The sequence below is a fragment of the Harpia harpyja genome, chromosome 3 (genome assembly GCF_026419915.1).
Source record: "Harpia harpyja isolate bHarHar1 chromosome 3, bHarHar1 primary haplotype, whole genome shotgun sequence".
In the NCBI taxonomy this organism is placed as follows: domain Eukaryota; kingdom Metazoa; phylum Chordata; class Aves; order Accipitriformes; family Accipitridae; genus Harpia; species Harpia harpyja.
In genome coordinates, this window is record NC_068942.1 from 50966569 (window position 1) to 50990516 (window position 23948).

Sequence of the window (23948 nt, forward strand, 5' to 3'; positions counted from 1 at the left end):
TTGGAGCACGTCCCAAATCTGTGAGGAGCACATATATTTCACTACTTGTTCAGCTGGGAACAACCTATGTGAAGTCATTTAAGCATTCACTTTAAATTATAAGGTTATGTTAAATGAAACAGTATCTAGTTAAGCTCTTAAGAAATTTATTTTTAAATTATTCTGGGCTCTTCTGGGCACCTACCTGGTTCATAAAACTAACATTCTTTCTTTGTGAAATGTCTCATATTCTCTAGGATGAATAACTGAAGTATATCTTACAACAAAGACTTAGGACCCTGTCCTCAGAGATCCTTAGATGCCTGCCTCAGTTCCAATACTACAAAGTACCCTTGGCTTTTGGGTGAAGTGAGGTGTGAGTGGTATATTGGCCTTGTCTTTTTTTTTTTTTTTGGCAGACTCAAATTAAAAAGCCAAAACCAGATATGTGAAAAGTGATATACTCCTTTGCTTCTGGTCTCTCCCGTCTAGCACATTAATAGAATGGAGATAGTTTGGAGAAACTTACGCTCCCACTGACTGCATTGTGTTTGGTCATTAAAGTTTTATTTAGTGAATAGGATGCAAAATTGACTTGAACTTTTAATTCCTAAAAGGTAGGCATTATTAACCAAGAGAAAATAAATTGTGATATACTTAATTTCTTTTCCTTAAGTTCTAGTCTTCACTTTCTGACCATGTGTAAAATAAAATAAACCATGTGTAATTTTCATTCTATGTCAATGAAAGTATATATCAGGCATAGCTGCTGGCTCATCCTTCAATGCTATGTGATGTTCAGCAGCAAAAAGTAAAAAAAGCATTAAAGGCTAGCCAAGGTGCCCTCAGGTTGACTTGCAGCCTGAATGTTCATACTGCTAAACAGTGTGATAAAGTTTATGTTCCATCAATGTGTGAATGTGCTCTTTGGAAGTGTTTTTGCTTCATGCCTGAACAACCAGCAATAAAGAGAAGAGGCACAGCATGTGAAGCAGATCCCATCCAGATGCACCCTGATGTCCTTTCTTTACACTGTATCAGATAATGGACGGGATTGTTGCCGATGATCAGCTTCAGTTTTGTGTTCAGTGAAAATGAAATTAAAACACCAGACAGATTTAACTCTCCCCTCTCTTATTATAAAGGGTTTTTTCTTGTTTCTTTTTTTTTTTTTTAAGAAGAAGAGATTAGTAGGCAGACATGCTAGAGGCAGAACTTCACTGTCAAGCAACACCACAAAACATGACATAAAGCATAAAGTGACTGAGCATAAACTTTGCTTAGTGAAAATTCACGGATGATTTGAATACTGGATGCTAGCTGCCATGCCTATCACAGCAGCTTTAAAACTATCAGGATATGATTACAATGTTTAAATAGTAAGTTCAAATGCATGACAAAGTGGTATACTAAACCCTTAACCTCTTGGATCAGTACATGCTTCCAGCAAGTTCAAAAGCAGCAGGTATTCATTACTCAGAGCAACTAAAATTGGTTGAATTCCCCTCCCATTACTTCACAACAGGTCCATGGTCACAAGCCCTTGGCTGGATGCAGTTAGAGGCAGAGAAGGTGCCTGTTCAAATAGCTTACCTTGTTTGTAGCTGCTCAGTGTAAATATCTGATGTTTTCTTTGGTGTTTGTATTTCACATTCACATTACAGAACACAGAACATTACTTTCCCCCTCCGCAACTCCCCCAAAAATGGATAAATCATTTAGCTTTTTTTGAAAGCAACACAGTGTGGCCTCCATCAAACCATGAGAGCTGATCATGACATTGGGATATTCTGTTGTTAAGAAAAGGATCTTTCTGGTTGAGACACATGTGATAACAGTAGTTCTGAAATAATTACTCTGCTTTTTCTGTGTGAAAAGCTATGGCCAGGATTTCTTTCTGGCTATCACTCCCTGCCCTTAACTCTAAGCATAGCCTTGAGGGAAGAGTCATGCAGGGAATGTTGCTGCCTTAAATGAACTTTTTTTTCCTCTTTCTCAAAATGTATTTCCTGGAATGGAATCTGATACAGCTTCTTAATTTTGGAGGCTTTGCCCTTAATGATTATGATAAATAAAAATCTTAGCCCTTTTTTCTCACTTTTAACAATAATTAACCATTTGGCTGTATTCATGACAAAGAAATTTTAGGTAGAGATTTGTGAGTTAGTCCAGAAAGGGCAAGATTCACCTCATTCCTCCTAGCTGACTACTTATTTTTGAAGTAACCTTTTTTCGGAAGCTGAGATGTTTTAGGAAACATTTTGGTTGTTTGTTTTCACAGCCATTTTTATGAAGCCTGGGAATAGAAATCCTGGAGATGTTGTCACATTTCAAACATTATTTGTAGGCTAGAAGCGTTAGAATAGTTCAGGTAGTTTGGGTAAGTAAGTGAGCATTTGGGAGTTTAACCAAAGGAAACCCTGTGTTCCAAGCCTTCAGAGGTTACAAAGGATTGATTTCAGCCTTGCTTGCCAGGAAAAACTGATTATAAATCTACAAAAATTAAATCCACCCTGCAAAATGATTCACATTATTTACACTTCTAAGTGTTAATTCAGTCATCCAGATGGAGAATTATGGACTATGGATAGTCAAAAACTTGAAGTTCTTGAAGGTAGGAGAAAGATCTTGGTCTCAAAAGTGTGTTCAGACACGAAGTCATTCATCTGGTTGTAATGAGTCTTTTTTTTTTTTTTTAATAGAAAGTTAATACATGACCAAATCTCACGAACGTATGGGAATGTAAATGTAAGTAATACAAACTAGAAGCTTCAGTCAAATCTGGAACACAGATCAAATAATACAAAAGGGGTGAAGCAAATGAACTAAAAACAGAGTGGTAAGTTGTTAAGGACCCAAGAATCCCTCATCTGCATTTGCACAGATCACAGATGCCTTAACTGGTTAAATGGGAGCTGAAGTAAGTAATTATTTTCAAGTATGAAGGAACTTGTCTCCAGGTAAAGTACTCAAGGGTATTTTCCAAGCCCCAGTTCAGAAAACAGTTAAGGTAACAGCTTTATATATGTAGTATACCCATACAGAGATGTTTAGAATTGAGGGGCTATGCTGTAGGAACAAAAGCTTTGATTCTTGAAACTTATATATAACAGAAATAGAAAGAATGGAATCATAAATGGAGTATACAAGAGAATATACTGTTATGAACTCTGAACCCATGACTAATGGCTAGACTGGGGACTCATACATAACAGAGGCTAACAAGTAAATAATATTCTGGTTGTTAAGCATGGAGTTGGACTGCAGTACTACACTTTCTTCGTTTATAAACATTTCTGTCCGTCTTGTTGTTAGAAGCCTGAAGTCAAATCGAATAAAGCTTTACCTCATTTTATGATTAAGCCTGACAGATATTTCAGGTAGAATATGAATCAGGGCAAAAATTTACAGTACTTCATTATGCTTGGAGACTGCAAATCCAAATACAGCAACGTGAGAAATAAGAACTCTCAGAAACATTTAGTGGACTCAGGAAGTGCAGACTGTTTCCTAACAAGATGCAACAAGTTTCTGAGAAGAAATTCTGTCTGATGGCACAAGCCAGTGCTCATCCTGAAAGTATCAAAAAGCTAAGAGGCTCTTCTCCATCTGTAGTCAAGTCTTCAGATGTCACAATACAGAAAGTAAGAGTGACAGATAAGCAGAATCTTGCATAGGTTTTGGTTTGGTTTCATTTGGGTTTTGAACTGTGGAGCATTTATACCTTAAAGTGTTCACTGAACATGAATAATTATTATAAGATTATTAGATTGGAATGCAGTTAAAAATTCACACAATGAATTTAGGACTTATTGTAAATGCTACTATATAAACACTGTGTAAAACATATTTCTTTTATTATAAATCACAATAGCAGGGAGGTATAGATAGGAGAAAATAGGAAGAAAGAGGGAGAGAAAAAGGTCAATGTACAAACTGTGAAGCTAAGCACTTGCATAATTATGTTGATTCTAATCTGTGTTTTGTTCTTCAGTTAAAATCATTAAGTAAACCTACCTATTCTTTGCAAATGTTCAACGGGTTTTCCACAGTGGAAAGATTTCTTGCAGGTGTCATGATCTAGGAGCTGATCCTAAGAAAGCTGGTTTGAAGAAAGTTTAGGCCCTGAATAATTAAAGATAATAGTAAAGAAGCATATGTAGCAGCTTTGTATACACAAATAAGAAAAGATTCTAGGTATGAGGGAATTGTAACAGGTGACACGCTGCATCCTCTTGGTCTGCTGATTTTCCTTCTCACTCAACCATAGTGTCTTAAAAAAACATCCAGCCTTAACTAGAGTCATATGTAGATTCTCTTTCTCTAACAACCGTCATCCATATTCATAAGGACCAATTGCTCTGAGGAGCATGGTTTCTGCTAGAACGCAACAGCTCTGCACATTTCGCTCTCACAAGTACAGTATCACATACCCTTAATTGATACAATGACATTGTGCTGTTTTATTCATCTCATGCTACCATGAAAGTTGGCGTATTGCCTAGTTCAAATAATCTAAGCTTGTCAAAAGAATGAGGTAAAAGTGGCTTTCTGGAACAGTAATTTGTTAAGTGCCTATCTTGCAGATTCTAGTTCCTGAATTCATGTACTACAGAGGGGATAGAGGATAGCTTCCTAACTTTTTGTTCCAACTGTGTAAACGCACAGGGACTGGATTAGAACAGTCATTAGCACAAATTCTCCTTGAAAAAGTAAAAGAGTTTTCACCTAGGGAATTATGTGGAATGGCAAATTAAACCAGCATTTTTTTAGAAAGCTGACTTTTTAAGGATTTTTTTTTTTTTTTTTTTATAAACAGTCTTCAAGACCATTTGAATCTGTTCTGGGGCAATCACGGTGTTGTACATGCAATTCCTAATTCTGCCAATCCTGTAGCCCAGTCACTTTCTTGTATTGAGGGAATAATTTTCTATAAATCCCTGGGAGATTAATGTTTTTATCCATGTAAATATAAGAAATTACTTTTAATATGACATCAGCAGCAGAGCTAGGTAATAACAGTTCAGCTGCCATACAGTTTCCACTACAAGACTTTCTCAGAAAGCTGCTTGAACGTTCAGAGTGATTTTTCTGAAAGTTTCAGCAGAACTACTCCAACCACTTCTGAAAATAAATTAATGAAAACTTTCCTTTTTTCAATCTCCCATTAAAAGTGAATGTTAGAATAGTTTAAACAAGACGCTGTAGCAGCCCCACAGTTTAGAATAGGAATTTGAAATGTATCAAAACACATACCCTGAGTGGCAGGGTTATGACCTATACTTTTTCTAATGACTGGTGATATGTCACTAAGACGGAAGCCTTTGAAGACCCCCATTTGCATATGCCTTGTAGAAACCTATTAGAGTTCAGCAGGTAAATTCACTTAAGACTTCATTTCTACTGAGCATGCTCTGGTGTTAGAGCACTTTTTAGTGTTCTGAGTTCTGTTACACTAGGTAGAATGGAGAATAACACTGTCTGACTTGAAATGACAAGGTTTGGATGCACAGCTAAGGCTAGTGGAGAATGTAAGTTTAAAAAGACATGTATGAAAAGTGAAAATAAATGCTCTTTTGTAGTTTGGAGAAACTAACGTGCAGAAAAAAACCCTCTGGCAACCCTGATGACTGATGTCACTGGAAGAGCCTGACACTTCCCCACTTCATTCACTTCTGAAACAACCTTAGCAAAACTAAATAGTTACAACCCTCTACCCAAATGAGCAAACCTCACCAACTTACAATTTTAAAATGAAAATTTCAAAATTATATCCTTTAATTATATTTAACCTGTGCCTTTAAGCAATTCTTTATTTTAATCTTTACATAAAGGTCTTACATAAGATGTGAGAAATACACACCTAATATGTGATAAATCTTACATGAGATATGAGAAATTTGGTAAAAATCCTCCTCTAATCAGAATACTTGTGTCTATAACAAACGTTTACCTACTCAAGTGGAATTTTTCAGTGAGTTATTTTTCTCATGACTTTCTCCTGCAGCATTGACTTTAGATACATTGTTTTTGCAGAAAAGTTCACTAACAATAACAAAATAGACACCATTCCTCACATCTGCTTAAGAAAGTTTTGACTTTTTAATAGATCACTTTTTCATTTTATGCTGAATACAGAGAAACACTGCACTTTTCAGTATTAAATCCTTCATTCCTTATCCTCTCCTGAGCTTCCGCTGTGCAAAGTGAGTCAATGACCTCATGTTGTACAGCAAATGAAAGGGAAAACAAAAGCCTCTGATGCTATTCACCATGTCGACAGCCAATACTTACTTCAGCTTACTTCAGCTAATGAAATGGGGCTCATTTAATTTGCTGTTTGTTCGCCACTTTGATTTGCATAAAGTTCTCCAATGTTGCCATAATTTTCTGTTTGTTGGGTTTGTCAATTTTGGCTTCACATATTCACCATTCAATTTTCTATTGTTGTAGGGTAACAAAGTTATGAAGTGTCCACTGATATTTCCTCTTTAAATATCCTTATGGCAGTATTGCTCAAGGACTTCATTTACATTCATGGAGAAGGGATTTGGACTGAGAGCTGTACAACTGGAATTTTTCATCTGACTACTAGTTTGATAAATCATCACGTCTTTGCTAGGAAGCTAGTGATACTGCCTTATCTACGCATCTTTAGGCTTTTTTGTAGAACATCCCATAGTGTCTCATATAGTCTTGTATAAATTCCATGAGTTAGGAAAAAGAGACTGTTCATGCCCAAGTTAGATACCCAAAGTGAAATGATACGAATAATCTTTTATTCCTGTGAGACCCATCAGGAAAAAAAAAACAACATAGAAGTTCCCTCTCAGATTAGTCAAAGTTGAGAAAAATAATTCAGATGACATTGTTGATTGACCAAAAATCTCTTTTCATTCCAATTTGTGCATATAGTAACATTGAAAATATTTTTGCAGAAAAACAAAGGAAAGTGTTAAATGAGAAAGGGCTTCACATCATGATTTAAACATTTTCATTAAAATCCTTTTCGTTTTCATTAAAATTAGTGATGTAAACAAAACATGCAGGAGACATTTCTGATTCTCAGATATCAAAAATTTGGAAACTGGCAAAAGACACCGTGTTATGTGGTTGTGATTAGCTTGATGGAGGTGAATACACAGGGGCAGAAAAGAAATTTTCTGGTAGTTATTTGGAAATGGTTCTGTAATGAAAAATATTAGAAAACTATTTTTCATGAACTGCAATAATTCTATTATATAGCCTTTGGATTAACACAATGTACACAAGAAGAAAAAGTAGAAAACACACACTGACAAATGTACCTTAAAATGTGCTTCATTCTGAATTGTAACTCTATGTTTGAGACATATTTAAATTTTATATTCTTGTACAAGAAGCAAATAAATTCTAAGTAATACAATTTTTTTTTCCTCATAACAAACTTCTCATTCACAAATTCAACTAAAGATGTTTGACAGGTTATATATTCTAGTTCAGGTAACCTTGATTTTCTGTTGGACTGGTCCTCTGGAATTTGAAAGACAGTGACAACCCAGGGGTATAGCATAAAAATGTGTTTCATATGGTTTACATTTCTTTTCAGCTTTTATTATTTTATTGCAAATATAATATTGTTCTAAGAAAAAGGAAAAGAAGTTTTTGTTCTATTTATTCTTTGCAGCCCCACCTTTCCTGGGACTTTTTGAAATAATGTTATATAAAGTTTAATGCAGGACTACTCTAATTTCCTAAAGCAAAATCCTTTAAGATTTGGCAGTTACATTTTGAAAAGCCCTTTGGGAACTGAGAGATAAGATAAAAAAAATCTACCATCAACTTATTTTTTTCTGTCTAAAGCAGCGTGGTCTCTAACTTCTACTGCATATGTAAAAACTTGTAGAATAATATATGACTTTTTAAAGGGGTCTGTTACACAATAATAGAAGTGTATTTTCCCATGAGCACAACATTCCTAATAGCCTTCTGAAAACAGGCCTCAGAATAGGCAAAATATAACTTTCTTTTGCAGGTTTCATTTTCACTGCTATAGGCTAGATATGTGTTGCAAAAAGAGAAGAGGAAAATTAAGACAGTAACCATAAAATAGAAGCAAAGAACAGCTTCAATTCATAATAGAAAATTGAATGATGCATATTAAATATAGGATTAGATTCTAAATTATAAAAGTTTTTAGGATTTTCATGAAATATAACAATATCTAGAAAGATATTATTTAAAGTTCTAAGAAGAATATCTGTTGTAAAGAAAGGACAGGTGGGGACAGCAATTTTATCCTCCTTAATTCAGACTTTTTCCCTGGGAACTCCATGTGAGCCACAATTGAATTCATTTAGGCACCATTGATGACACTAGCAATAATAGAGGCAGAAGTATCTCCTCCTCCTGTTTTGATGTGCACATAAATATGTTGATGACTCTTACTTTACAACCTCTGTCATTTTCCCGCCTACTATGACATCAAACCCATAACCTTACCTAAGACACAACCTTACTGAAAATGTTGCTCTCCACTGAAACTCCTCTACAGCTTTCTCACCTTCTCACAGCATAGTTTTATCATCTAAACTAAGGCTCCGTGCCCAGGTCCCACACCATGGTTTCCTTCCACCTCTGTGCATTCAGTTATGTCTCCTCAAGATACAGCCTTGTCTCTAAGGCTTCAGCTACATGTTCTCTCCAACTGCAGCACCAGTTCCCTTATACCGGAACCCAGCTATATTCCACTCATTTGTAGATAAGTGGTCTCAATAAGCTTATCTTCCATCCTATGCTCCAGGCTATGTGAAGCTTTAGCAGGGCTCTTAGGCTTTTCTGTAGATTATTTTAGAATCACTTAATTGGGACCTTCACAACTGTTTTGTTGGATCAGCAGATACTGAAGTACATTCTGCTGTTAGGAATTCATTCAGTTCATTCATGAGATAAGTCTTCAGTTTAATTTTGCTCAGTTTGATTGATTTATGCCCTGGGTACAATTCTGTATTGCAAAGCTAGTTTAAGAGGGTTTCCATTCACTCTGTTTCCTATCTGCTTGCCTCTCGCCTCCCACAGCAATTGACTCTCCTGTCAGTTGTGTTGATACTGCTGTTTGAGATAACATGTTGTAAATTCGATTAGTGAAATCATCTAGATGAAAGAAAAAATCAAGCAAAGGACTTGTATACAAAAATTTAAATCTTTTTTCATAAACCAAACTTTCCTCCCAATAATCTTTTTGCCTTGCTCTTCTTTAGATTGCCTCCAGCTAACATCATAGTTTCTTCCGCTATCAGGGTACCTGAAGGCTGACATAGTTATTTAAATTGTGAAAGGATAGAAAGGTCTATTTTAAAGAATGTATTTGGTTTATGCCAGGCTAGTTGTTCAGATCATAGCTGTCTGACTGCTATATTATGCAGCTAGGCAGTATCATAGTTGTTCACTGGCACCTTTGATTTCTTACAGAGGTGCCATAAGTGCAATACTGCTACAAAATGGACAGAGAATTATGTAGAACAATGGACATAAAAATACTTAGTCTCCTTACTTGCTACTAGGCTGCTGCAAAAGGAAAATTATATCTTACTGATAGGTGTAAGGAGAACTGATACCTGTGCTGCTTGGTAGCTTATATTCTTTTCACCTCGAACCATTTCATGTATAGTTAAAAGGTTAAAAGAATAGTTTTACATCTCTCAAAGTATTTCTTCAAGTATTTTCTTTCACCCATGTGACTGTTCACTCAACTTCTGCTAAGATTTTGGCTAACCCAGCTCATGCTAAGGCCTGATATATGCTGGGAGCAGTGCCATTAGGGAGCAGCAAGAGCACCACGTAGGCAGGACAGGTGGCCAGGAAGAGCTGAAGGGCCATTATGCAGCCATGGTCACCTGCAAAGTGCTGTCTCTGGCAGCCGTTATCTTTTGTCTTGCAGTTTCCTCAGAATCCACTAACTTATGGAAATGGTATAGACCAAACCTCCAAGCTGGAGGGTATAAAACATCACCCGACCCAAAAAAGCTTTTGAAGTGGATCCAAGAGAAGCTGGACTGCTGAGGCTTTCCTGCTGCCCTGTGTGACACAGGGGACACCCGCACCGTGAGGGAGGAGGAAGGATAAGCATCCTCACCATCGGCTAGGTAAGCAATTCTCTTTTGCTCATAGGTGCACAATATTAAGAGTAATGGGTTATAAGTTATGAAATCTTATGACTTGAATGGTGAATAAGCAAATTAACTTGATAGACTAGTCTGGGCAAAAAGGGGATTGAGCCCCTGTTTGTCATGTTTGTTTATTATATTTCTTCATGAGCTCATGAAATAAAGTTTAAAACACAGAGTATGTTGTCCTGTAAGTTTGAGAGGTCCGAACAGACCTTGACAACCCATTATTCCATTAATGCCATTTTTTCTTGGTTTTTAGGTAGAATGTGGAAACTTTCCATTTTGTAGGCCTAAAGTATCTCCTCTGTGCAAAAAAATTGGGTAGGTCCTAAAGTAGTTTCGTAGAAGATGTTACATGAACAATTGTTCCCTATTTAAAATGAGCTGCTGAAATGATTACCCACAAATGCTATGTTTTCTCTAGTGCTTTCACATCTTCATTTCATTGTAGACACATAAATCTGATCAAGTAGTAGCCCAGGAAGGTTGATGGCAGTGTGATTTTCTGTCTGCAAAGCAGTCTTAGAGTGATCACAGTGACAAACTGTGATTGGATGTCAATAAAGAGCCCAACCATTCTACAGTTTGTGCACCAAAGACTGCTTTTCTCACCTGAGGCTAAAAAAGAATCGCAGGGTTCATTGACTCAAGGTGCACTTTCATCACCTCCTCATAGGAAGTCTTGTGATATTTCCCTGCTTTGGTTCTCACTGCAGAGCAGTTTCATGATACAAAAATTAGGCTTCTTTAGTCCAATTTGTTTCTGGAACTAAACAAAAGATGTGTTTCAGAAGCACACATAATCCACTTGGTAATGTTTATTTAGTCCATGGGATGATACAAGATAGTCTAAAGTAAACTTTTCATACCAGATATATTGTATGCTGAGTCTTCCAACTGTTTTGTTCTACCATTCCACTGTTATTGCATCATACTGCTTGCTAATGTATATCTAATCTTAAAAGTATGCAGGAGAATTAACAGTGGGACACTTCTGGGTTGAGAGGAGGGAAAAGATTGGAACCCTTTTCTTAGTTATAGTCCCAAGTGAATATTTTTATGGCTTACAATTATTGTGTCAAAACACAGTTTAATGCAACTTCTAAAGCTTAATTAATTTTAAAATTTTATTAAATGATTTCTAGGGTAATTTATAAGTACTTTAATTCTAGGTGCACAATATATCTATAGCAGGCAGAGTGGAACTGAATAATGGTTAACTATTAAAATTCTAAGGTGCAGATAGATGGGGGTTTTAATCACTAGTCTTTATGTGAGTGCCTTTTATTGGGGTTTCAACTGCTTTGTTTGCACTTGCTCATTTGCAAGTTTACGTACACAGTGATTGCGATGTATACGTTGCACATGCTGAAGTTCAATTTAACTGACAGATTATTTTCACATTATTATAATAGCTCTATTTTTCCAATTGCTACAGCTAGGTTTCAGAGAAACGTTCTATACACCATGGCAAAATAGTTAGCTAAACTGGTCTCCTGTTATTTTAAATAAGACTTTGGTAACTTGTTTCAGGCAATATTAAATTGCTTTAGGCAATGTCAAGTAGTTCTGGCCAGGCTGAGCTTTCCTTGTTTTGTGGGGTTTTTTCCCCAGTTTATCTGGCTTATGGCCATGATCCCTGACAATTATGCAGGCATTCTTAGATTAAATATTTATTAGTTTATTTCCCTTACATATCTTTTCAATTCATCCAGAACAGGAGAGATTTTCAGAGCCATGCTACTTCCAAACAAGTTTTTTTAGCAGAGTTCCAGCAGATGCCCTTTTTGAGCAGAATATGTATCTGTATATAGACATATGCACATATGCAGATATACACATAGCTTTCCCTTTGGAAAAGTCTCTCCTAAGTACTTTCATCAGGAAAACATTGCTGTTTGGATGGGGCAGATGAGCTAAGTCTATACTGAAGATGCACTGATCTGGAAAGATGCACATAAGAACTGTATAACCAAATACACTTAGCAGATTTGGAAAGAATGAGAGCTTCTATCTAACACTAAACAATCAGAAGTGCCAATCCCGTAAATTGTATCTATGAGAATAAAAGAGCAAAGGTTTCATTTGAACTTTGCAACTGCTAAAATGCCTATCCCAATAAGCGAGGTAGGAAATGTATGACTGACCTGGTTCATTAATTCTTATTGGATATTAAATGTGTGGGTCAGGTTTTAGTGATCAGTAGTTTAGTGGCTTACAGTGAAAAATAGGTTTAGACATGCTACTACTGCTCCCCATATGTTGGAGGAAAAGAGTGTCAAAATGATAAAGTGCCCACTACAAAAGCTTTTGGAATTTCAGCAATATACAGTACTGCTCAATTAGAGCATGGCACCAGTAAAACTTGGGTTGTCACTCACTGACATTTTGTTCAACATAAAACTGAAAGTAAGAGTGTCTGCCCTCTTAGATGCTGACGCATCAATGATTTATAGGTGTATAAAAAGACAAACATAGTGTAAGAATACACAAATACTTATGTTCTCAAGAACTCCATGACCTTCAGAAGAAGCTGAGTATTCTTAAAATTAACATTATTCTATGAAGACTAATTTCAGTAAGCTCTTTCTGTAGTCAGTGGATATCCTTCTCAAGGGGATAATTCAGAACACCTAAGTTGGATCTTTTTGTGTGGCATTTTAACAGAATTGTTTTTTAGATGAACTTGTTTTTTTCTTTTTACCAGGCAACCAAGGGAGACCATTATCTGTAAACTGGAATATTTTGTATTTCTGTGGCAGGAAACTGCAGTTGAAATGTGACAATACATACAGATACATACTTGAAAGGAATAAGCACTGATTGGGCGGTGACACAGTGAACTGTCTAGAGTGCTCAGAGAGCAGGTTATTGGAACTCTTAATGCCCTTGCACAGAAAGAATTTGAGTACTTTTTCTTTCCAAATGTTTCTCAAAAATGTAAGTAGTAAAAATGAGCATGTAGACCAAGAACATTCACTCCTATTCTTTAGAGATCTTAATCTTCACAAATACATGAAGAAATAAAATAAGTTTAACAAAAATAATTAAGTCTCAGTAGTTTTTATCAACACCATGACTGAATACTGGCAAAAGAAGTGGAAGAAGGATCTACTAAATCTTTCTCTGTATCCCTCATGAAAACAGGCAAAACAGCAAAGCATCTAGTCTTACTCTCATTGTGTTAACCATCTTCATAATGCTACAGTAACAGTAAAAACCCAGCATAGCAATTTTATTACTTCCAGATTCCCCGTCTGTTCTGCTTGTAAAAAATCCTGTATTTTATTGAAGGTTTAATACTTGTAAGACACAGACTTATTTGACTTCTTCAATTCAAGGAAGCTTTCTCAGCTATACCCTGAAAATTCTAGGAATTTAAATCAAAATAATTCTTTCTGATGTCTGGCTTGGTACAACTTCCTCCTCTCATGATCAGTGGCATAGAATGATTCAAATCTGCAGACCAATCCTCCATAAGTCAGTGATCTACCTGTCACTCTCACGGAGTGTGTTTCTTTATAGAATGTATTAAAAAATTCTTCCTTTGCATCATTCTGTAACTATTCAAGTTGGTTGCTTTATCACATATGAGTCACTATATTAGAGAAGTACTGTATACAGGAGACTACTGAGAAAAAATTAAACAGAGCTACTCGAGAAATTCTGCTGATCTTTCTACTGAATTCTACTAATCTCATTTGTTAGATTTAGTAGTGTCATGGATACCTTGAATTTTGCACCTTCTTATTGTATGGCTTTCAAGCACTGTCTCAGTTATTTTCACTGATTTAGCCAGGAGTGCACTTATTACAAGCTATTCTACCTTTTCAATCTATTGATGTACTTCAGATTGAAAAAAATGATTTTTTCAGGAGACAGCCCCTTGATACTTTATTTATTAGTTCATAAATTCAGCTGAAATGATACAAGATCTTTCACTTGCCTGTAAAAGAAAAAAAAATAATTTTCATTACATTGAATGATATAATTTTGCTGTTTATTCAGGTAGCTTGACTATTGACAAGAAAGATTAGTTATAATAGAAATGATGAAAAAAAAAGCCCTAACTACTGTTACATTAATAACAGAACATCCTGATTATGAAGCATCCTATTTATTGAAATAGGAGTTAACTATTCTTCAAGTTTGGAAACTATAAGAAGAAAAAATAAAGTTGACTTTAACTGTAAAGAAGTTACTTCCAAATACCAGGTTTATAATACTGAAACTTAGAAAAAGACTACACAGAATTAGTTAATAAGAGGTATTCTTAGGGTAAGCTCACTTCTTTACTTGATGAAAATGAGCCCATCTGGTGTACTTCACTGTGCCCATGAGAAGCTGGGAGCTTATCACCACTCACTTTCGTAATGGATTAGGTGTTAAATGAGTATCAAAGAACTTGGAGATTTCTTGATTTATATGCAATACTGAAAACTCAGTATTTCATGGGTAATGCTTCTGCTACAAGAGTTCTAATTTCATGAGTAACAGATTGAGTGGGGGGCTATCAGTAACAGACTAACTTGTTTGAATATTGGAAATTGTGATTAATGACATTTCAGAACAGAGTGTAGAACAAATTTAGATGCTGTTCTACAGAACGCCGCATGTTATAAGGACATTTTTCTGGGAACAGCAATTTGCACTTATTTCAAGAGTTAGCTAGTGGTGGAAAAACTTATTTTCTAGGTAGAACATGTTGCTATCCCTGTGGGTCTAGAGAGATTTGTTTCCTGCTAAGAGTGGGTAGTTTGTTTTCAGTAGGTGGAAAAGGAACAACCATGGGGTAGAAGGTGGCATATAATCTGAATGAACAATTTAACTGGAGGAAGAGCTGTGGCAGAGAAATATCCTCTCATGCTCACAGTAACAGACTTTGAGTTCATCTCCATTATCTGGAAATGAGATTGAGGAGGGGTTTATGTGGACGGCTAATTAAGACTATTTCACACCTGCATGACCCACCTTCTAGTGGATAGTGTTACACAGGGCAGATTCCTAGTACCTTTCATAAGTATGAAATCCAGTTTACGGTTTAGTAAATGGAATGTTTCTTCATCCTAATGTCTATTTTTTAATCTCAATGCATATTTGTTTACACAAAATAATTCCTTATTAATTGAAAACTTTAAATTATTTCAGTGGGTTTTCCCTGGACTATGGACTTCATTCAACTTGAGCAAAACCAGTATAATCAAATTAATTGACAATTTTTTTTAAGATAAAATCTTTGCTGTAAAGTATGGACTATCTAGAATCACTACTAAACAGTAGAGCCAGGAGAACCCAGGCATTAGATTTGTTGTATCTCCTCATTTTGAACCTATTTTGGGATTCCACCTATTTTGAGATTTATGATCTATTACAAAGTTTCCATACAGTTATGCAAATCATTCTCAAGTGTGATGGTAAAGGAGCATTGTATGGATATTTTGAAGCCATCTAAAAGAGGACAATAATGCTCAACTGAAAATTTGAGGGCTGCATTTTCTGATGTTCTTTCCATAGAATTACAACTTAATCCATAAATAGTGTCCTTTTCTTATGATTAAATAATTTAAAAGTAGAAAAAGAGTAACAATAGTTTGTTTTATATGAACTACAAAAAATACACAGCCTAATTAATATCAGAGTTTAATCTCTTATTATAATTTTCAGAGGATGACCTTCATAGTCTGATTTTAAAAACTGCTGGAAGCCTTAGCCAATTAGGAGAGCACAGCACACTTCAGAATATACTTGTGCGAAAAGAAAGAAAAAGTTCATGATAAAGTAAACACATTGGTTTTAATTCTTGATGTCCCTTTCCATTCCACTTTAGTATCCATGATACTATACTTAAAATTTTAACTAAAATTTAATATAATGAAAGCTATTATCTGGGCCAACAAATCTTATTTTCACTGTCTTAACAGTACTTCCCCTTTTCTTTCCTTCTTTTTCTCTTTTTCTCATTCAGTTATATTGTAGAGGACCAAGTATTCACTGCCCTTCATTTATGTGCATAAAGCTTTACTCATAGAGTAAGTGAGTGGTTTTGGTGTTTGAAAGAGGACACAGAGAACTCTTGCATTGTGAAATACTAGGTTTTGGACACCAAATTTTTATTCCTCTTTATTCAATGTCTAGAATCTTTTGACTCACAGGAAAGTGCTACTGCTTAAAATTTATTCTTTTTGTTTCTGCAAAAAGTTGCAACATTTTTTTTTCATTTACCTCATCTGTCTTATTTAAATAAAATACTATAGTCATTTACCTTTATCTTTTGTTATAGTAGAGCTACTTCCTAACTCTTCTCAAAAGAATTTTAATACTTTTAGAAAAAGCAAAAGACTAGTACAAGGCTCATGGACATTAAAGCATGTTCTGAGAATCTGAGGAATATTAAATAAATGTAAGATATTCCACCATAGGTCATGTACAAAGCTGTAGTTATCTGTAGTTAGCTGATTTTATAATTATTTTTAAATATAATTTATGCACAGTAGATTTTATTTAATAAGGTTGGCCTTAAAGTTAGAGAGGGCATTAAATTTTCATATAAAATATAATTCTGTAAAAAAAAAAAAATGTGGAAAACCCTCTTTCTTAACATAGTTTAACCATGAATGGTTCTGTCCATAATTAGCATTTATTATTTTTTCTTACTAACAGACTGCTGCGGTAACACTTACAATAAATACTTATCTCAAAAAGAAATTCAAAGTTGGAATCGTCCCAGTAAGAACTGCTCTTCTGGAAGAAGGATAGTGGATAAAGGCGGGAGAAGATGTCTAACCTCCCTCACACACAAGTTTGGGGGTCAGTATGTTACATTTTAAAAGAAATCAAATCTGATTATAACTGAAATATTAGGAATATAGAGTTGTGGGGTGTAACCATAGTAGATAAAGAACTTAAAGAATGTGCAGTACTGTACTTTTAACTGATTATCGTTGGCTTATATTTTCTTTTAAGAAGCCAAGAAGATTTGCTTCTTGGAAACTCCCTACCTTTCCCATTTTGATAACAAACTGAAAGACCAATCATTGAAAAGGTTGGATTTCAAAAGAGAACATAGTATACATTTTTATGCAAACTAATATAGATAGTGATGAGAATCATACTGCGCAGAATCAGCTAAAAGAGGTCAAGAAGCGAACAAGTGAGGAAGACTATGAAAGACCACCAGAGGGCTTCTGAAGACCACCAGAGACCTTTGCTGCGCCTGCGTGAAGAGACATATACATATGCTAATGATTTACTGGAAAGTTGATGATTATGTATAACATTTCCCAGAAACTTAATGAATATGTATAACAGGTGTGTATTTAACTGTATCGTTAGACAAGACAGGTGCACACGATAGGTGGAGCGATCCCCCGTGTGCCCAGCGCTGCAATAAAGGAGTGCCTGCTTCTTAACTTCTCATTGCTGTTAAGGAGTTTTATTCCGGATTTCGGCAACAGTTTTGGCGACCCAGATGGGACCTTGCGAGTGAGACTGGACGAGATCGAGTGGTGATCGAACTCCAGCCGGCACCGAGGGATTCTCGGGGGGGAACCATCGCTCTCGACTCGCAAAGCTCCTCGCAACGTTCCCTGGAGAAAGGGTAAGGCACTTCTTCTCTGGAATCTGTTCGGATAGCCTGCCCGTAAGGCGCGGCGAAAGCTTCGCAGGGTTGGGGCTCAGAGGGTACCCGTCTGTGGAGAAGCCTAGGCGTCTGCCCGTAAGTCATAAGCGAAAGCTATTGCTGGGTTGGACATCTGTGTATCTGGGATAAGTCTACCCGTAAGTCATAAGCGAAAGCTATTGCTGGGTTGGACATCTGTGTATCTGAGACAATTGTCATTTGCATTTATTTGGTATTTGATACTTGGTATTTGATATTTGGTATTTGATATTTGATATTTGGTATTTGGTATTTGGTATTTGATATTTGATATTTGGTTATTAATATTTGGAACTTTGATAATTGATATTTGATGTATTTGGTAATTGATATATAAGCATAATGGCATTAGCCAAATTATTTAAGAGTAAGAAAGAGTATGGGAAATATAACCACTGATGAAAAGATACCAAAAACATCACCATTGGGATGTTTATTGGCACATTGGAGTGAATTACATGATGATTTATGTAAGAGTCAAATGATTGAATATTGTAATCATTGGTGGCCTTTGTATGTTTTGGAAGATCAGGAAAAATGGCCAACAAATGGAACTTTAAGTTATAATACTATATTACAGTTAATGTTATTTTGTAGGAGAGAGGGTAAATGGAGTAAAGTGCCATATGTGGATCTGTTTTTTTATTTGAGGCAGAAAACGGATTGGCAAAAAAAAAAAAAAAAATACAAGTTAATTAGTCGAGACAATTTAGTGATAACATTAACTTCAGAAAATAAGAAAACTAAGAGTTGTTGTTCAGCTTGTGATATTAGAAAAAGATACATTAAATGTATGGTACCAAAAGAAGATAAAATGGAACTAGAATTAGAAATAACCCCACCAAGGGAGGAGCAGGATCTCTCTCCCTCACATTCACGGGAAAGGAGTATTGAGTCAGGGAGAATAATTTATTGGATAGTACTGAAAAACAGATGGTAATAAAACTGGAAAAACACAAGCAGAGGCAACACTTATGAATGGAATGCTTTCTGGAACTTTGGAACAGAGTTTTCCTTCGAGAGATCCCCAGTGGGATCCAAATGACCCTGTACACAGGAGAAGGTTAACTCGATATCAAAAATAGGTATTGTATGAAATAAAACATGCAATGCCGAAAGCTTTGAATTGGTCTAAATTATATGAAATAAATCAAGATAAAAATAAATCTCTCTCTGTGTTTTTGGAAAAATTGAAGGAAACCACTAAAAATATACTGATTTGAAATTGGAGACAGAAGCAGAACAACAATTGGCTTCGATTTTTTTTATGAAGCAGTCAACACCTGATATAAGGCAAAAAGTCCAAAAATTGGAAGGAGAGGATTCAAGAAATTTAAATAAAATGTTAGAAACAGCATGGAAAGTCTATAATAATTAAGAGAAGAAAGAAAAAACAAAAAAAAAAAAAAAGAAAAAAAAAAGATCAGAGACAGTAGATTAATAGCTGTCTTAACAGGGAATGCAGCAAGAGGAAGAAGACGAGCTCGGGGAAGAGGAAGTTTTAGAAACTTTGGTAACTGGGAACCTAATACACCCCTCGGAATGAATCAGTGTGCATATTATAAGGAAGATGGAGATTGGAAAAGGGATTGCCCTAAAAGGCAAATAAGTCAGCAAGAGGCTGCAAAAATGATGACTTTAAATGAATGAAGGGGACCGGAGGGGAACCCAGCTGAACCTCTGGTTACAATTAAGCTGGGAAATGATAAAGTTGAATTTTTAGTTGATACGGGAGCAGTATATTCTGTTTTGAATACTTATAAAGGAAAATTGGGAAACAAAACAGCGAACATAATTGGAGCGACTGGGAAACAGGAGAATAGACCATTCTTTCAACCCCTTGATTTAAAATTTGGAAATAAAGCAATTACACATGAATTTTTGTATGTACCAGAATGTCCGATACCCCTGTTGGGTCGAGATTTGTTATCCAAATTGAATGCACAGATAGCTTTTGAGGGAGGAGAAATTCTTTTAAAAATACCAGAATCAAAGACAAGGAAAATACTGATGATACAGGAGAAGGTTAAGATTCAGGAGATGCCACAAGAAGTTGATGATGCTGTGATCCCTACAGTTTGGAACACAGAGATACCTGGAAAATCTAAAATGGCACAGCCTGTAAAAGTAGAACTGAAGGAAAATGTGAAACCAGTGAGATTAAAACAGTATCCAGTTAAACCTGAAGCTAGATTGGGAATCAAGAAATTAATTGATAAATTTTTGGAATATGGAATCTTAGAGGAGTGTGAATCTGAATATAATACTCCAATTTTACCAGTGAAAAAGCCATCAGGAGAATATAGATTAGTACAGGATCTGAGGGCGATAAATCAGATAGTGAAAGACATACATCCTGTAGTGGCCAATCCATATACACTTTTAACAACTCTAGGGGAGAATCACCAGTGGTTTACAGTGCTTGATTTAAAAGATGCTTTCTTTTGTATACCCCTGGAAGAAGGAAGTTGAAAAATTATTTGCTTTCGAGTGGGAAAATCCAAAAACAGGACGAAAAACACAATTGACATGGACAAGATTGCCACAAGGATTCAAGAACAGTCCAACAATTTTTGAGAACCAATTAGCAAAAGAACTTGAGATGTGGAAACGAGATGGTCCCAAACCTGGACATTTACTCCTACAGTATGTAGACGACATATTGATAACAACAGAGGAGAGACCAGCGTGTATAAAGGTAACAATTGATCTTTTAAACTTTTTGGGGTTAAGCGGATACAAAGTCTCTAGAACTAAGGCCCATATAGCAAAACAGACTGTGATATATCTGGGTTTTGAAATCTCACAAGGGCAAAGACAGTTGGGAACAGACCGCAAAGAAACAATTTGCAGTATCCCGGAGCCGAGAAATACCCACGAATTGAGAACCTTTTTGGAAATGACTGGGTGGTGTCGGCTATAGATAATGAACTATAGTCTGTTGACTAAACCTTTATATGAAGCTCTTAAAGGTCCACCATTTGAATGGGGTCCAGATCAGCAGAGAGCTTTCAAGAATCTAAAACAGGCCCTGATGACAGCACCAGCCCTGAGACTTCCGGATCTGACTAAAGACTTCCAGTTATTTGTACATGAGAAACAAACACATTGCACTGGGAGTGCTGACTCAGAAGATGAGAAGTTGGAAACGACCAGTTGGATACTTTTCCAAACAATTAGACTTTGTAAGTAAAGGCTGACCTGCTTGTTTGAGAGCAGTAGCAGCCACTGTGATGATAATACAGGAGGCCCGAAAATTGACTTTGGGAAGGATGATGGTGGTATATGTACCACATATGGTGATATCAGTGTTAGAACAAAAGGGGGACCATTGACTCTCCCCAAACAGAATGATGAAATATCAGGTAATTTTGATGGAGCAAGATGATGTACTTTTGAAAACCACTAATTTGACTAATCCTGCAGTCTTTTTAAGTTCTATACAGGAAGAAGGACAACTGGAACATGATTGCCTGACTACCATTGAGTATGTATATTCCAGTCAAGAGGATCTGAAGGATGTACCTATGGACAATCCAAACTGGGAATTGTACACAGATGGTAGCAGCTTTGTTGAAAATGGAATCCGCTATGCAGGATATACGGTAACAACTGAAAAATCAGTTATAGAAGCCAATGCTTTGCCAAACACAGCTTCAGCTCAGAAGGCTGAACTAGTGGCTTTGACAAGGGCTCTAGAATTGAGTGAAGAAAAGAAAGTGAATATTTGGACTGATTCGAAATATGCATTTGGCGTGGTCCATGTCCATGGGATTTTATGGAAGGAAAGAGGACTATTATCCTCTCAGGGGTCCAACATTAAATATAAAGAGGAGATTTTACATTTACTACAAGCAGTTCGGAAACCAACTGCAGTAACAATCATGCACTGTAAAACACATCAATCAGGGAATATAAAAGAGATTGTAGGGAACAGATTAACAGATAAATCAGCTAAGGAAACAGCCAAAAGGAATACCTTACAAATGGCATTAATTCTTACAAAAACTATTGTAATACCAAAGGAAAAAACCTAAATATTCAGAAGAGGATGAGAAATTGGGAAGATTATTAAATGCAAGGAAAAATTTGAAAGAATGGTCAGTGACATACAATTTTACTAAGATTGTAAGATGTGACTTTTCCTATTCGGCCCCGGTCACGTCTCACCAACTTTTGCAATCTAACTACATGTTGATTCATGAATTACTACCTATACCCATCGGAATGAATCTCGCTTTGGTAAAACAGTTACTACAACACAAGGATCTAGTTGAGATTTTAGAAAAAATTAGGGAAAATGGACAAAAAAACCCCTTAATAACTGTTCATAACAATGTGAAAGAAATACACCGAATTTTTGAAAGAATACAAAAAGATACAGAACATAAATGGTAGGACACACTTTTCGGATGGTCACCTACTGCTACAGACATCCTGAACAAGTTGTGTCACCCTATCGTGGTTCTTTTGATATTAGTTTTGATCAGTTTGACTCTGACAGCAATATTATATATCCTAACTTGGAGAATGATGAATCGGCTAACACGTTTGACTCGTGAAACTTCTTTTAATCACATGATCGTCCAAGCTGTTGCAAAACAACAAAATGAACAAAGAATCCTAGAACCTCCTCCAATATATAGTAACTGATCAGTAGAATTATAGTGAAAGTATTGAAGTGATTTTCAAAACTTTCAAAGGGGGGAAATGTTACATTTTAAAAGAAATCAAATCTGATTATAACTGAAATATTAGGAATATAGAGTTGTGGGGTGTAACCATAGTAGATAAAGAACTTAAAGAATGTGCAGTACTGTACTTTTAACTGATTATCGTTGGCTTATATTTTCTTTTAAGAAGCCAAGAAGATTTGCTTCTTGGAAACTCCCTACCTTTCCCATTTTGATAACAAACTGAAAGACCAATCATTGAAAAGGTTGGATTTCAAAAGAGAACATAGTATACATTTTTATGCAAACTAATATAGATAGTGATGAGAATCATACTGCGCAGAATCAGCTAAAAGAGGTCAAGAAGCGAACAAGTGAGGAAGACTATGAAAGACCACCAGAGGGCTTCTGAAGACCACCAGAGACCTTTGCTGCGCCTGCGTGAAGAGACATATACATATGCTAATGATTTACTAGAAAGTTGATGATTATGTATAACATTTCCCAGAAACTTAATGAATATGTATAACAGGTGTGTATTTAACTGTATCGTTAGACAAGACAGGTGCACACGATAGGTGGAGCGATCCCCCGTGTGCCCAGCGCTGCAATAAAGGAGTGCCTGCTTCTTAACTTCTCATTGCTGTTAAGGAGTTTTATTCCGGATTTCGGCAACAGTAGCACAGAGATTAGCCCAGGTGACCTCACCAGTGAGTTGGGAACAAGAGAAGAAATTACCATCGTGTTTGACCCACACTGACACCTAAAAGCAGGGGATAGGTAGGGGTAGTAGAATGCAGTAAGATTTGCAAAGTGTATGGTTGCTGTTAACTGAATCCAGAGGTTGTAGGACACCTTACAGAGGTACAAAAGGATAGCTGTGAACAGCAAATGCATAAGTATATAAAGATATAAAGGTGCTGGTGGGGGGAAGTCCAGACTGCATGGCAGAGGGTGGGGCGGGGCAGAGGTACTGCCCAGGAGGTCTGCAACCCTGGGTTTGGGAGATTATTCCTTGACAGTTCTTGGGATGGTGTGAGTTGACCTTGGCTGGCTGCCAGACATGAACCAAGCTGCTCTTTCACTCCCTCTCCTCAACAGGACAGGGAGAGAAAATAAAACAGAAAAGCTTGTGCACCAAGATAAAGACAGGGAGATCACTTACCAGTTAACATCACAGGAAAAAAAGACTTGACTTGGGGAAAATGACTAATTTATTGCCAATTAAAAGCAGAGTAGGATAGTGAGGAAGAAAAAAAAAAAAAAAAAACCACCTTTCCAGCACCCCACCCCTTTTCCCAGGCTCAACTTCACTCCTTCATTCCCAAGTCTTCTACCTCCTTCCACCCCAAGCAGCACAAGGTGGGTGGAGAATGGGGGGTTACGGTCAGTTTGTAATAGTTTGTCTGTGCCACACCTTCCTCCTTACACTTTTCACTTGCTCCAGTTCCTTCACAAACTGCTGCAGCCTGAGCCCTCTCCACAGGCTAC